General features: G+C 43.2%; 1 long non-coding RNA gene across 3 annotated transcripts in view; it reads left to right on the forward strand.

Annotated features, from left to right (window-relative positions):
* Positions 1-4,339: 4,339 nt before the first annotated feature.
* LOC103261585 overlaps positions 4,340-11,982 on the forward strand; it is a 37,371-nt gene continuing 29,728 nt past the window's right edge. For 2 of the 3 annotated variants that reach the window (XR_002482032.1, XR_504365.1), the window contains exons 1-2: positions 4,340-4,451; positions 9,297-9,392. This is a non-coding gene — a long non-coding RNA (uncharacterized LOC103261585). Of the gene's footprint in view, positions 4,656-9,296; positions 9,393-11,982 lie in introns of all 3 variants that reach the window. The other variant, XR_002482033.1, reaches the window with a different exon arrangement.

An 11,982-nucleotide genomic window follows, 5' to 3' on the forward strand; every position in this document is an offset into this window, starting at 1 on the left:
CGAACCCGTGGGCTCAGGCAATCCATTCACCTCAGTCTCCCAAAGTGCTGGGATTACAGGCGAAGCCACTGAGCCCAGCTAGGTGATCTCATTTTACATTTTATTGGTTAAATCGCATTGCCACACCTAAATTTAAGAGGGAAGAGAATCAATATTCTATTATGTGCTTCAAAAAAGAAGGAGATGAAATAATTCTGAATAGACTTAATGGCTGTGATAACCAACATAGAGATCATGTTTTGGAAAAGAAGATGAATAAAGAACTCCGTCAAGCCGGGCTCGGAGGCTCAGCCTGTAATCCCGCGTTTTGGGAGGCTGAGGTTACTGGATTGCCTGAGCCTGCGGGTTCGAGACCCACCCGGGCAACTTGGCGAGACCTCATCTCTACAATAAATCAAAAATTTAGCCGGGTGTGGTAGCATGAACCTGTAGTTCCAGCTACTTGGAAAGCTGAGGTGGAAGGATCGCCAGAGCACAGCAGGTCAAGGATGCAACGGCCAGGAGCAGCCACTGCACTCCAGTCTGGGTGACAGAGTGAGACTTCAACTCAAGGAAAAAAAAAAAAGAAACCCGTCATATTCTCAAACTTTCACTGAGAAACTTGAATAGACCTCTGCTTGAGCCCAGCACTTCATAAATATGCAATTGTAAAATGCAATGCCCTCTGTTGGAAATTTTATGATAAAATTTTGGCAGTATTTGAAAACTGCCAGGGGGTGGGGCAGGATTGGCAGTACTGGGAAACTGCTGGCGAGGGCATACTTAATCAACAAAGGCTCCTGCACAATGATCACTTGTATACCCAAACCTGAATTTATCCCACATCTTCAAATTTTTAAAAATAACTCTGGAATTTAAGAAATCAGTAGAAAGTAAGGACTACAGGAATTTCACATGAATATAAATAAATTAGATCAAGTCAAAGTAGCATTGAAAAGAACAGATCTTCAAATATTTAGGAGACATTGGACACCACCTAGATCCTGATTTTATTGATGTCAGACCTACATTCCAGAACCATTGCAAACTGAATGTAGATTGTTGCAACAATGATGAATTTTTATCTCACAACTGTTAGGATGAATAATATCAATAAGAAGAAAGATAAGTGTTGACAAGATTTGAAGAGAAAGAAATCTTGTACACTGTGAGTTTTAAAATCATACAGTGATTACAAAAACCATTATTAAATAATTCCAAAAAAATAAATTACTGTACAATCCAGGAATCCCTTTTCTGTGTATATAATCGAAGGAAATAAAGGCAGTATATTAAAGATGTATCTACACCCCTGTGTTCACTGCAGCAGTTGTCACAATGGCCATGCTATGAAAACAACCAAAATGTTCGTGGGTGCTGAAAGGAGAAGAAAATTTGTATATATACAACATAGAATATTATTCAGCCATAAAGATTCACAGCATCCCACCATTTTAACATCACAGATGAAACTGTAACACATATACGTGAAGAAAGCCAGGCACACAAAGAGAAATACTGCATGATCACACCTATGTGTGAAATCAAAAAATATTGCACTCATACAAGCAAAGAGTACAATGATAGGGCTAGGGACTGCAGGTAGGGAAAATTGGAGATATTCAGAAGGTACAAAATTAGGAGTCTAATGACCTAGTGACTATAACTGATAAAAAGTCTTGTATCCTTAAACATTCACTAAAATAATAGACATTAAGTGTTCTCATTATTTAAAAAAGGGTAACTCTGTAAGGTGACAGATATGTTTACTATGTTGGTTGTATTCATATTTCACAATGCATAAACAGATCAAATCATTACATGACACAATAAGTATATGATTATACATATTTGTAAAAAATAATACATGCTAGACACACAAATCTATAAGCACATGTATAGGTCAAATATGTCCACACATATTACATTGTCATTAGCTTAATACTGAAAAAAAGAAAATTATCTCTCCAATAAGTAAAAAAATTGCAGACTTTGTAACTTGCTCATGTAGTTTCAGCTCCTAGGAAGGCTGAGGTGGAAGGATCACTAGAACCAAGCAGGTCGACTCGGGGGTGGCTGTTCACAGAACCCAGCAGGTCGACTCTGGGGTGGAAGTGCCACTGCACTTCAGCCTAGGAGGCAGAGTCAGACTCCAAATCAAAATGGATTAATAAACCATCAATTAAAGACAAGACGGGAGGAGTAGAATGGGAATTCTGAGCGATGGAGGAGGGATGTATGCCCCTGACTACACAGACTACCTTCACAGGCCCTATTTAAAATAGAAAAAGAACTAGTGTTGTGCTGTGGAGTCTCTATAATTCTTCATTTTGCCATTTTCATAGATGCCATACTTTCCCGCCTCCCCCCCCTTTTTTTTTACAAAAGTGCTGATGAACTCACATAAAATAAATCTCATAGGGGTAAATTCTTCACAAATTACCATCATAGGGTCTCATTTCCATGAGCAGGTTTTTAAGTTTGCTGACAGTATTGCATATTTTGGAATCACAAATAAAATCCATTGGAACATATAATATAAACCACGTTTTATTTTTAATGTAGATTTACACACCGGTTTACACCTTACATACTATGACATGAAAGCTGGTTCATCAGGAATCAAAAGACTTGCCTCTGAGGTCATGGGAATTCAGGAACATCAATTTTAGGAAGCTACTTGGAGGCAGAAGTGCTCCCAAAGTTTCCCATTTCCTAGACAGAAAAATTCTGTAGATAGGCCCCAGAGAGGTAGGTGGATCCTTCACTGCTGAGGTTGAAAAAACTTTCATTCAATGCACAGGTGCTAAACTGATAGTTTTCAAATGTTTCCAAGTGCCCCAAACCTTGAAAGTGACCATCCCAAATCTGGGTCACCATCTGTTCTTGAGGGATCAAGTCACCATGTGTGTCTCTGACACAATGTCCAGTCAGGCCTCAGTTGAAATGAGTCCGATGATTTTAAGTGTAAGATGGCTAAACCACACCATCAGCTTCAAGTTGGATTCACATCCACTGAAATGGATTGGTAAAAATGGCCCACTAGGCCAGGCGCTGAGGTTCACGCCTATAATCCCAGTGCTTTGGGAGGCCAAGGTGAGAGAATTGCCTGAGCTCACCTCCCTGGGCAACTTGATGAGACCTCATCTCTGCAATAAATCTAAAAATTAGCCAGGTATGAGGATGCATGCCCATAGTTCCAGCTACTTGGAAGACTGAGGCAGAAGGATCATTGGAGACTAGCAGATCAAGACTGCAATGACCATGATTGTGCCCCTGCCCTCCATCCTAACCAATAGAAAGATACTCAAACTAAAAAAAAAAAGACTCACTTGGCATGTGCCTGGGAGTGGGATTTTTCTTTGCGTTTAGCAGATCCAAATGACCACGCAATTACTCTCCCTCATGCCTCAAAATCCACCTCCACAATTAAGGCGTCAATGATGTTGACTTTCCAGGAAGCCGCATCCTGGGACCACTGGCACAGCAATGAAACTGTGGTGAGATCTGGATGGGGATTTCTCCCAAAGTGACTGGACTGGACTCTGGTTGGAGAAATCAGAAGGACGCGTAACAATGGGCAGTGCCTGGACATCAACCCGTCACCAAGAGGTTTAGGAAGCAGGTGGCCCCTGGGATGAGGAGGAGGCTAGTGGTCTGGAACGACCCTAGTGCCGGTGGAGAAGATTCTAAGCTGTGTAGAGATGCGAGAGGTTAAGTCCGCCCAACGTGGGCTAGGAACAGATCCATTGGAATGTCACCATGTCGCCGTCACTGCCCATCCGGTCATGTCCCTAATGATCCTCTCCAAACTTACTCCCCGTGGTGACCTCGTGGCAGGAAGTCAGCAGCCAGCAGGACTTTGATGGGAAGAGACACACCATCCTGTCCCGACCTCCGCCTGTAGCCAGCGCATACTGGAATGGAGTTCTGCAGACCAGTGACTCATCCACCAGGTGCCATTCCTGTGCCAGAGTTCCCAGCGTGCCCTGCATTCTGGGATTGTTGTCTGGCAGCACAGAGACCAGCCGACCAAGAGTCATTCAGACGCCAGAGTTCCCAGCATACGCCTCGAGGCACTCCATATTCTGCTCCTCACCCCAACTTTCAGTGCAGGGACGCAGCCCAGCTTTAAAGTTCTGCAAGCAAAAACGAGCTTCTCCACCCGCCCATAACCCAGACTGATCTCATCTCCTGTCACTCGAGATCAGAGGGGTGGGTCTGGCGTTTCATCCAATCAGTAGATGGTGATTTAGTAATTGTCCAATCAGAGAGTAGCCGGAAGTGAGAGGGCGGCTTCCGGGCTCTGACCGGGCTTTTTGTATTTTGCGCTGCGGAAATGCTGAATCATCTCAGAAAGAACTATGTGTTTTCGCTTCAGTTGCTGTTGCCCTGTGACCAGCAGGTCCCCGGAGTCAGTAGGAAGGATGCCTGGACACCCAAAATACGGGAGATGATGAGTATTTGAGCTGGTACGAGAGTGGGAGCGGAGATGGGGCCGGATGACACGGCTGTGCCGAGACCGGCCTCCCCCACAGCTCTGATCCTGGACCCATCCCCGCCGGTGTCTCGGGCTGGTCCACTCGGCGCTGGGTGAAAATGGGCTGGGACTCCGGGGTCCTTTCCCAGCGGCGACCTCACCCGCATAACCCTCTCCAAACAGCCCCGCTCTCCAGGTGAATGGGACCCGGGAGGACCGTGGGGAGGATCTGACCCGTTGGAGGCACGTGGTGGGGGGGAGACTGGTCCAGGCCCCATCGCTCTCCTCCCTAAGGTTAAACGAAGGCAGCGTCACAGCCTAAGAAGTTTATTTGGGCCAACAGTGGATCGTGAGCCCAGAAGCCCCAGCCAGGTTTCGTGTTGGGGGTCCCTGGAGAGCCAGGGGCGGGGGGGGGGAGGCTTTGAATAGGGTCAGGGGGAAGCCGGTCACAGGCAGTTGCTGGTGGGTGGCAGCTTTGCCATCTCCTGATTTGGAGTATCCAGGTGGAAATCCCCAGGGTATGTGATCAGGGTCATTAGCAGTTGGTGTCACCAGGTACAAACCCTGTTCTGCTTGTAGCAAGATAGTCAAGGCAAGGAGTTGGAGCAGTGTCTGTGACTTTATTTAGGAAGGACATAAAACCCAGAAGATGAGGGGTCGGTGTCCTAAAGACCCCTCCTGGGTCGTGTGTGCTTTCTTTGGATCTTTATTCAGGCTGGGGGGCAGAGGGGGACCGAGATCAAGAGGTGGCTTAGACCTGCAGCCATTAGGGCAATGAGAGAAGTCCTGGAGAATGGTGAATTCTCTTTCTCCTTGGTTCACAGTCTCCGTGTTCCTTTATTTAGCAAAATAGAGATAGTGCCCATACTCCGACTTTTCCAGAGTTAGTCTGGACAGCTGCATACTTGTACCCACTTTATCTTACTAGCATCTCAACGTTATTTTAGCTGTGTGCAAGCATGCAACTGGCCAGAGATCCCCCAGTGTAAAACGGAGTTATGTCAGACGTTTAACAGTTGACTGTCCCATTTGTTTTTGATTAACTCTAAGCATTTTTATGTGATTTTTTGGGGTTTTTTGAGTTGGAATCTCACTGTCATCCAGGCTGGAGTGCAGTAGCAGTCTCACGGCCACCACAGCCTTGACTACTGGGTTCAGGTGATCCTTCTGCCTCTGCCTTCCAAGTAGCTGGAATCACAGGCATGTACAACCATACCCAACAAATTTTTTGATTTATTGTAGAGATGGGGTCTTGCCAGGTTGTCCAAGTTGGTCTCAAGACCAGGGACCCAGGCAATCCTCTCACGTTGGCCTCCGAAAATGCTGGGATTATAGACAAGAACAACCACACTCAGCCCATTTTTATTTTTTAAAATTAGTAATTTTCAAGAAATCAATTTTAGATTGGCAACTGGTTACTGGGCACATTTAGACTTGTTGCTGTTGTTGAAGGGACAAGGCAGAAATGATTTCTATCCTCTTGATGATCTTGCACTTGTGAAGAAAGAAAAACTATGCCAAAGGACAAGGTAAACCCACCTCAGGAAGATGGTGGAAGAATCCACAAATCAGAGGAAACCTCAGGCACACAGGAGACTAAGTGTAGGGACTCCCAAGAGTGTGGTGAGACTCGGATTAAAAATAAATACATTCAATTTAATTTTAAAATGAATAAAGCCATATTTTCAACATGAAGGTGTGACCTGATAAGATAATCTCACCTGAGAAGAAATCCCAGAGAAGTAGGAGGAAAAGAAAAATGTCTGTGTTGGGCCAGGCTCGGTGGCTCAGCCTGTAATCCCAGTGCTTTGGGAGGCCGAGGTGAGTGGATTGCCTGAGCCTGTGGGTTTGAGACCTGCCTGGGCAACTTGGTGAGACCTCGTCGCTACAATAAGTCTAAAATTCACTGGACGTGGTTGTACATGCAGTAATTCCAGCTACTTGGAAGGCTGAGGCAGAAGGATCTCCAGAGCCCAGCAGTTTGAGGCTGCAGTGGCTGGGAGCACCCACTGCACTGCAGTCTGGGTGACAGAGTGAGACTCCAACTCAAAAAAAAAAAAAGGCTGATTCTCAGGTAAATGTGTCCCAGGGCAGAAGAAATGACTGTGTTTAAAAATTGCAAACCTTCCTGCTGTCCTTGTGATGGTCCTGCCTAATAAGTCTGTTTCAATTATTTTTGTTCTTCCTGTGATATTCAATGGGTCTGTTGGACACTGCTCCCTACATAGCCTCCTCTGTTCTCTTCATCCATACTGCTTAGATGCCATGAATTGTGCTCACCATGAATGTATGACCTACAGTATTAAAAATGTTCTCTTGTGACTGAGGAATATGGGAAGGCATGGATACCTAAGACTCCCACTGGTGATGGGGTAGATCTTCAGATCCTGGGTAAGGAAGGGAACATTTTTATTTTCTTTTTTCTTTTTTTTTATGGAATTGGAGTCTCCTCTCTCATCCAGACTGAAGTGCAGAGGCACATTAATGGCCACCACAGTCTTGACCTGCTGGGCTCAGGTGATCCATCTGTCTCAGCTTTCCAAGTAGCTGGAATTACGGGCATGTACAACCATGCTCAATTTTTTGATTTATTGTAGAGATGAGGTCTCAAGTTACCCAGACTGGACTCACATCCATGCGTTCAGGTAGTCCATGCATCTCAACCTCCCAAAGTGCTGAGTTTATAGGCATGAGCCAAGTGCCCAGCCAAAACAAGTAAAATTAAGGTTCTGTCTGGATGCTCCATCAGCTCCATCAGCTCCATGGAGAACATGGTTAATAAAATGCACATTTAAGCAGGGTGGCAGTTACTGTCCAGAATAACTCAGGAAATTCTGGAAAAGAATAATTAGAAGACACTTGCTCTCTGGGATGATAAAAGCAAGCAATATATATATACTTTTGGAGATTACTTGCTATGGAAAATACCTGTAGGCTGGTTTCTGCCTACAATATGTTTCTTTATTATTAAACTGCATTGACAAATTACTATATTGGTCAGGTGTGGTGGTTTAGCCTGTAATCCTAGCAATTTGGGAGGCTGAGACAAGAGAATTACCTGAGGTTTGGGGTTTGAGACCAGCCTGAGTAACTTGGTGAGACCTCATCTCTACAATAAATCATAACCAGCCAGGCATGGTTGCATGCATCTGTAGTTCCAAGTACTTGGAAGGCTGAGGCAGAAGGATCACCTAAGCACAGCAGGTCAACACTGCAGTGGCCATGAGCGTACCACTGCACTCAAGTCTGGGCAACAAGAGTGAGACTCCATCTTAAAAAACAATAAGAAATTACTATATTTTTTGGCCAATTAGATCTCAGCATGGATTTTGTGTTGCACCTGTGTGCCTTGGCTATGGAGGTACACAACTTGGGAGGCTATGGAGAATGTATTCTTTCAGCCCAGAAGATTGAGACTGCAATGAGCTGTGATTGTGCCACTGCGCCCTAGCATTGGCAAGAATGAGACCCATCAACTTAAGAAAAGTGTAGAACCTCAGACTAACCCTATATCTCCGGAATCAAAATTTACATTTTAACAAAATGTTCATTTCATTGTTTTGCCCATTAAAACTCGATGAGAATCTTACAGTTCACTGTGAGTTTTCCACCCAAGAAGTATATGCAAAGTATTCTATGTGATGGAAATATCTTATTGAAAAATGTACATCCCTGTGTTGGTGTCCAAGTTTATGCTGTATCCATCAAAAGAGCAGAGTGTCCACACTGGCAGAGTGAATTTTATTTCAAATTCTTCTCAGATTTAAAGCATTAGAGAATATTTCTGTGTTAAAAATTATCTTATTGCATAATTCTAGTTGTCATATCACCTGAACCCTGTTCCCTTCACTCTGGTTTTACATAGAGGCCATGGTCACTTGGTAAATATGTGTTGTGGTTGCTGTTTTCAAGGGTTGTTGGTATTCAGGGATGTGGCCATAGAATTTGCTAAAGAGGAGTGGGTGTTTCTGGACCCCACTCAGTGTACAATTACAGGAATGTGATGTTAGAGAACCACAGAAATCTGGTTTGTCTAGGTGAGGAGAGTTTTAACACACAATCCCCATTTCAACTAAGGATTTCATGGCCTTCCTCTGTAGAATGTTTTCTGGGAATTTCTGCTCTGTGCAAATGAGTTTCAGATTCCTGTTATCAAAGAAAAGTTGGTGATTTGTCACAGAACATAATTAGAGATGTTTCATTTTGACAGGAAGCATTCTCTATTTTGAATTGATATGTGTCCTCTCTATATTACTAGTAACTCCAGAAACTTGGTGGCATAGAATATTGTTGCCCACACCTCATTCCAGTTGCTGCCATAAGTTTGTGACTCACTAGTACTGAGCTAGGAAGTAACAAATTTAAGGTTGAGTGTGGTGGCTCAAGCCTGTAATTCCAGTATTTTGGGAGGTTGTGGTAAGAGGATTGCCCGAGTCCATGAGTTTAAGAACGGCCTGGGCAACTTGACCAGACCACATCTCTACAACAAATCAAAAAATTAGCCAGCCATGATAGCACACACCTGTATTTCTGGCTACTTGGAAGACCTAGGAGAAGAATTGTCTGAGCCTAGCAGGTCAATGCTGCAGTGGCCACGGACATGCCACTGCACTCCAACCTGGGCAACAGAGTGAAACTCCAACTCAAAAACAAAAAAACAAAACAAGAACCCACAAATTTAAAATTTTGTCTATATGTACTAAAGGTTTTATTGGGGAACAGTATTTTGGGATAATTTTTTAGAATCTTGTATGATGTGTTTTCTACTGATCATAATACTAGGTTTGTAATTGAAGAATCCCGGCAAGATTCATGTTATGTTTCTCTAATTACACAGGACTTGCTGTCTCTAAAACAGACCTGATCACCTATCTGGAGCAAAGGAAAAAGCCCTGGGAAATGAAGAGACACAGCACATCAACCAAATCTCCAGGTAGGTGGGAGTGAAAGAATCAGATGACACAGATTTAGGAAACAGAGCTTGAAATGTGGGTTGCAAAGGTGGTATGCTCCAATGAAAATGGTTTCTGAGAAGCCCGGGCTTCTTTCTCTTACTATCACAGAGGGATATCTATTAATCCATGTTCTGAAATTCTCCAAAAGCTGTGCTTCTTCAATGATCTCCTTTCAAGGCTACAGAGGAAATCAAAGTTCACTTAATGGTTTGTTAGGGACTACCTTTCTGATGTTTTTGAAGATGTGCAAATATCTGCTAAGTTATTTAGAAAATCCATGTCAAACTATTTTTTAAACTTTTTTTTTGTATCATTTTGAAAATAGGTGAGAGAGAGTTATTTGAGAAATTTTAAGAACTCTCTGGACAGATGTTTTCTGCTTTTATGATTTTCTATCCTAGGGAGGTTTCCAATGTGATTTTATTTAAATTCATACTCCATAATTCTACCAGGACAAAAACTTCCTCTCTTGATTGAAGAAATCCTGTTATTTTACTTTAATTTTTCTAAGTATGGACTGAGATTGGTCATTTATTTCTACATATCTGAATTCTTAAGTATACTATGTCACATAGAACATTGAAAACATATTAAATGCCTACATGTTACCTTGTTTTTTAATAGCTCTTATATTTTTCTTTAGTATGAAGCTTAGTACTACTTTACATATATGCTTATATACGTATACACGTGTGTGTGTTTATGTGTGTGTGATTAACATCTGATTTTTTTTTTTGAGTTGGAGTCTCACTCTGTTGCGCAGACTGGAGTGCGGTGGCTGCTCCCGGCCACCACAGCCTCGACATGCTGGGTTCCGGCAATCCTCCCACCTCAGCCTTCCAAGTAGCTGGAATTACAGGCATGCGCCACCACGCCCAACTGACTTTTTTTTTTTTTTAATTGTAGAGATGAGTTCTCACTGCCCAGGTGGGTCTCAAGCCCGTGGGCTCAGGCAATCCACTCACCTCATCCTCCCAAAGGTACAGGATTACAGGCTGAGCCACCGAGCCTGGCTAACATCTGATTTTTTATACATAAAAATGTATAAACATGTTGTGTTTAATGTAATAATTTGATATGCCTAAACATAGTGAAATGATGATTATAATTATGCTAAAGAAAATACTGAGTTGGCTTGGTGGCTCAACCTGTAATCCTGCTCTTTGGGAGGCTGAAATGAGTGAATTGCCTGAACCTGCGGGTTCGAGACCTGCCTGGTCAACTTGGCAAGACCTCATCTCTACAATAAATCAAAAAAAAAAAAAATTAGCCAGGCATGGTACCATGCAACTGTAGTTCCGGCTGCTTAGAAGGCTGAAGCGGAAGGATTGCTGGAGCCCAGCAGGTCAAGACCACGTAGTTGCCATTTTCATGTTTTGTAAGGAAAACACATAATGTTCATTATTTTAGCAAATTTTGTAAGTGTACTTGACATTATTATTAACTGCAAGTCACTCTGCTATACATTAGTTTCCTAAAACTCATTGATATTGAAATTTTGTACCATTGAAAAACATCTCCCATTTTTCCCACCTGCTGGTCCAGATGACAACCTTGGACTTTCTTCCTCTGTGAATGCAATCTTTTTTTATTCCACACATGAGTGAAATTATGCAGTATACTTTTTTTCCCGAGTTGGAGTCTCACTACTGCCCAGGCTGGAGCACAGTGGCATGTTAATGGCCGCTGTAGCCATGACCTGCTGTGCTCAGGTGAATCTTCCACCTCAGCTTTCCAAGTAGCTGGAAATACAGGTTTGAGATAGCTCGCCCAGCTTTTTTTTTTTTTTTTTTTTTTTTTTTTACATGGAAAGGTTGATATTGATCAGCTGGGCTATGGATTGTGGGTGCTTCTCAAATATGGTGTCAGGATTTATTGACTCCATTTTATGAGAACCAAAGATTGTCCTCTTTCATTTTTAGATTCCATAACCTTTACATCCCTTGTATACTGTCTGTAGTATTAAAGCATTTCTGGTGCTGTAAAAAATGTTAATTTTTTACTCAATAGACTCAAACCTGTCATCCATAATATGCTCTCATTTTCTTCAGTACTCCATGTCAGGATGACAAAAACCAGTCAAAAGACATCTTCACAAAAATCCAAAACTTTGAAAGCTTGATCCAGTTTTCTAGGTCTCTCCAGAAAGAGACATGGAACATGGGGACTTTTCTTCTGAGCCCACCGTGCTGTTCTGGGGAGGAGGGGAACATGTAGTAGACAGTCTGCCAGTCATGTCTGGTCACATTTCTGAAGAAAAGTAGAGTCCTGGAATATAAAGGACGCAAAACCCATAGCCATTCGCTTGTGTAGATGGGAATACTTGTGCGAGTGACACAGATGAGCAATCCAAATGGCCCTGAGGAAGCCTGACTTTAAAATGTGGGTTGGAGCCGGGCTCAGTGGCTCAGCCTGTAATCCCTCGCCTTTGGGAGGCTGAGGTGAGTGGATTGCCTGAGCCCGCGGGTTCGAGACCCGCTTGGGCAGCGAGACCTCATCTCTACATAAATAAAAAAAAAATCAGCCGGGCGTGGTAGCGCATGCCCTGTAATTCCGGCTAACTCGGAA

The sequence above is a fragment of the Carlito syrichta genome, unplaced genomic scaffold (genome assembly GCF_000164805.1).
Source record: "Carlito syrichta isolate Samal-C Ts95f unplaced genomic scaffold, Tarsius_syrichta-2.0.1 Scaffold303785, whole genome shotgun sequence".
NCBI classification, from domain to species: Eukaryota; Metazoa; Chordata; class Mammalia; order Primates; family Tarsiidae; genus Carlito; species Carlito syrichta.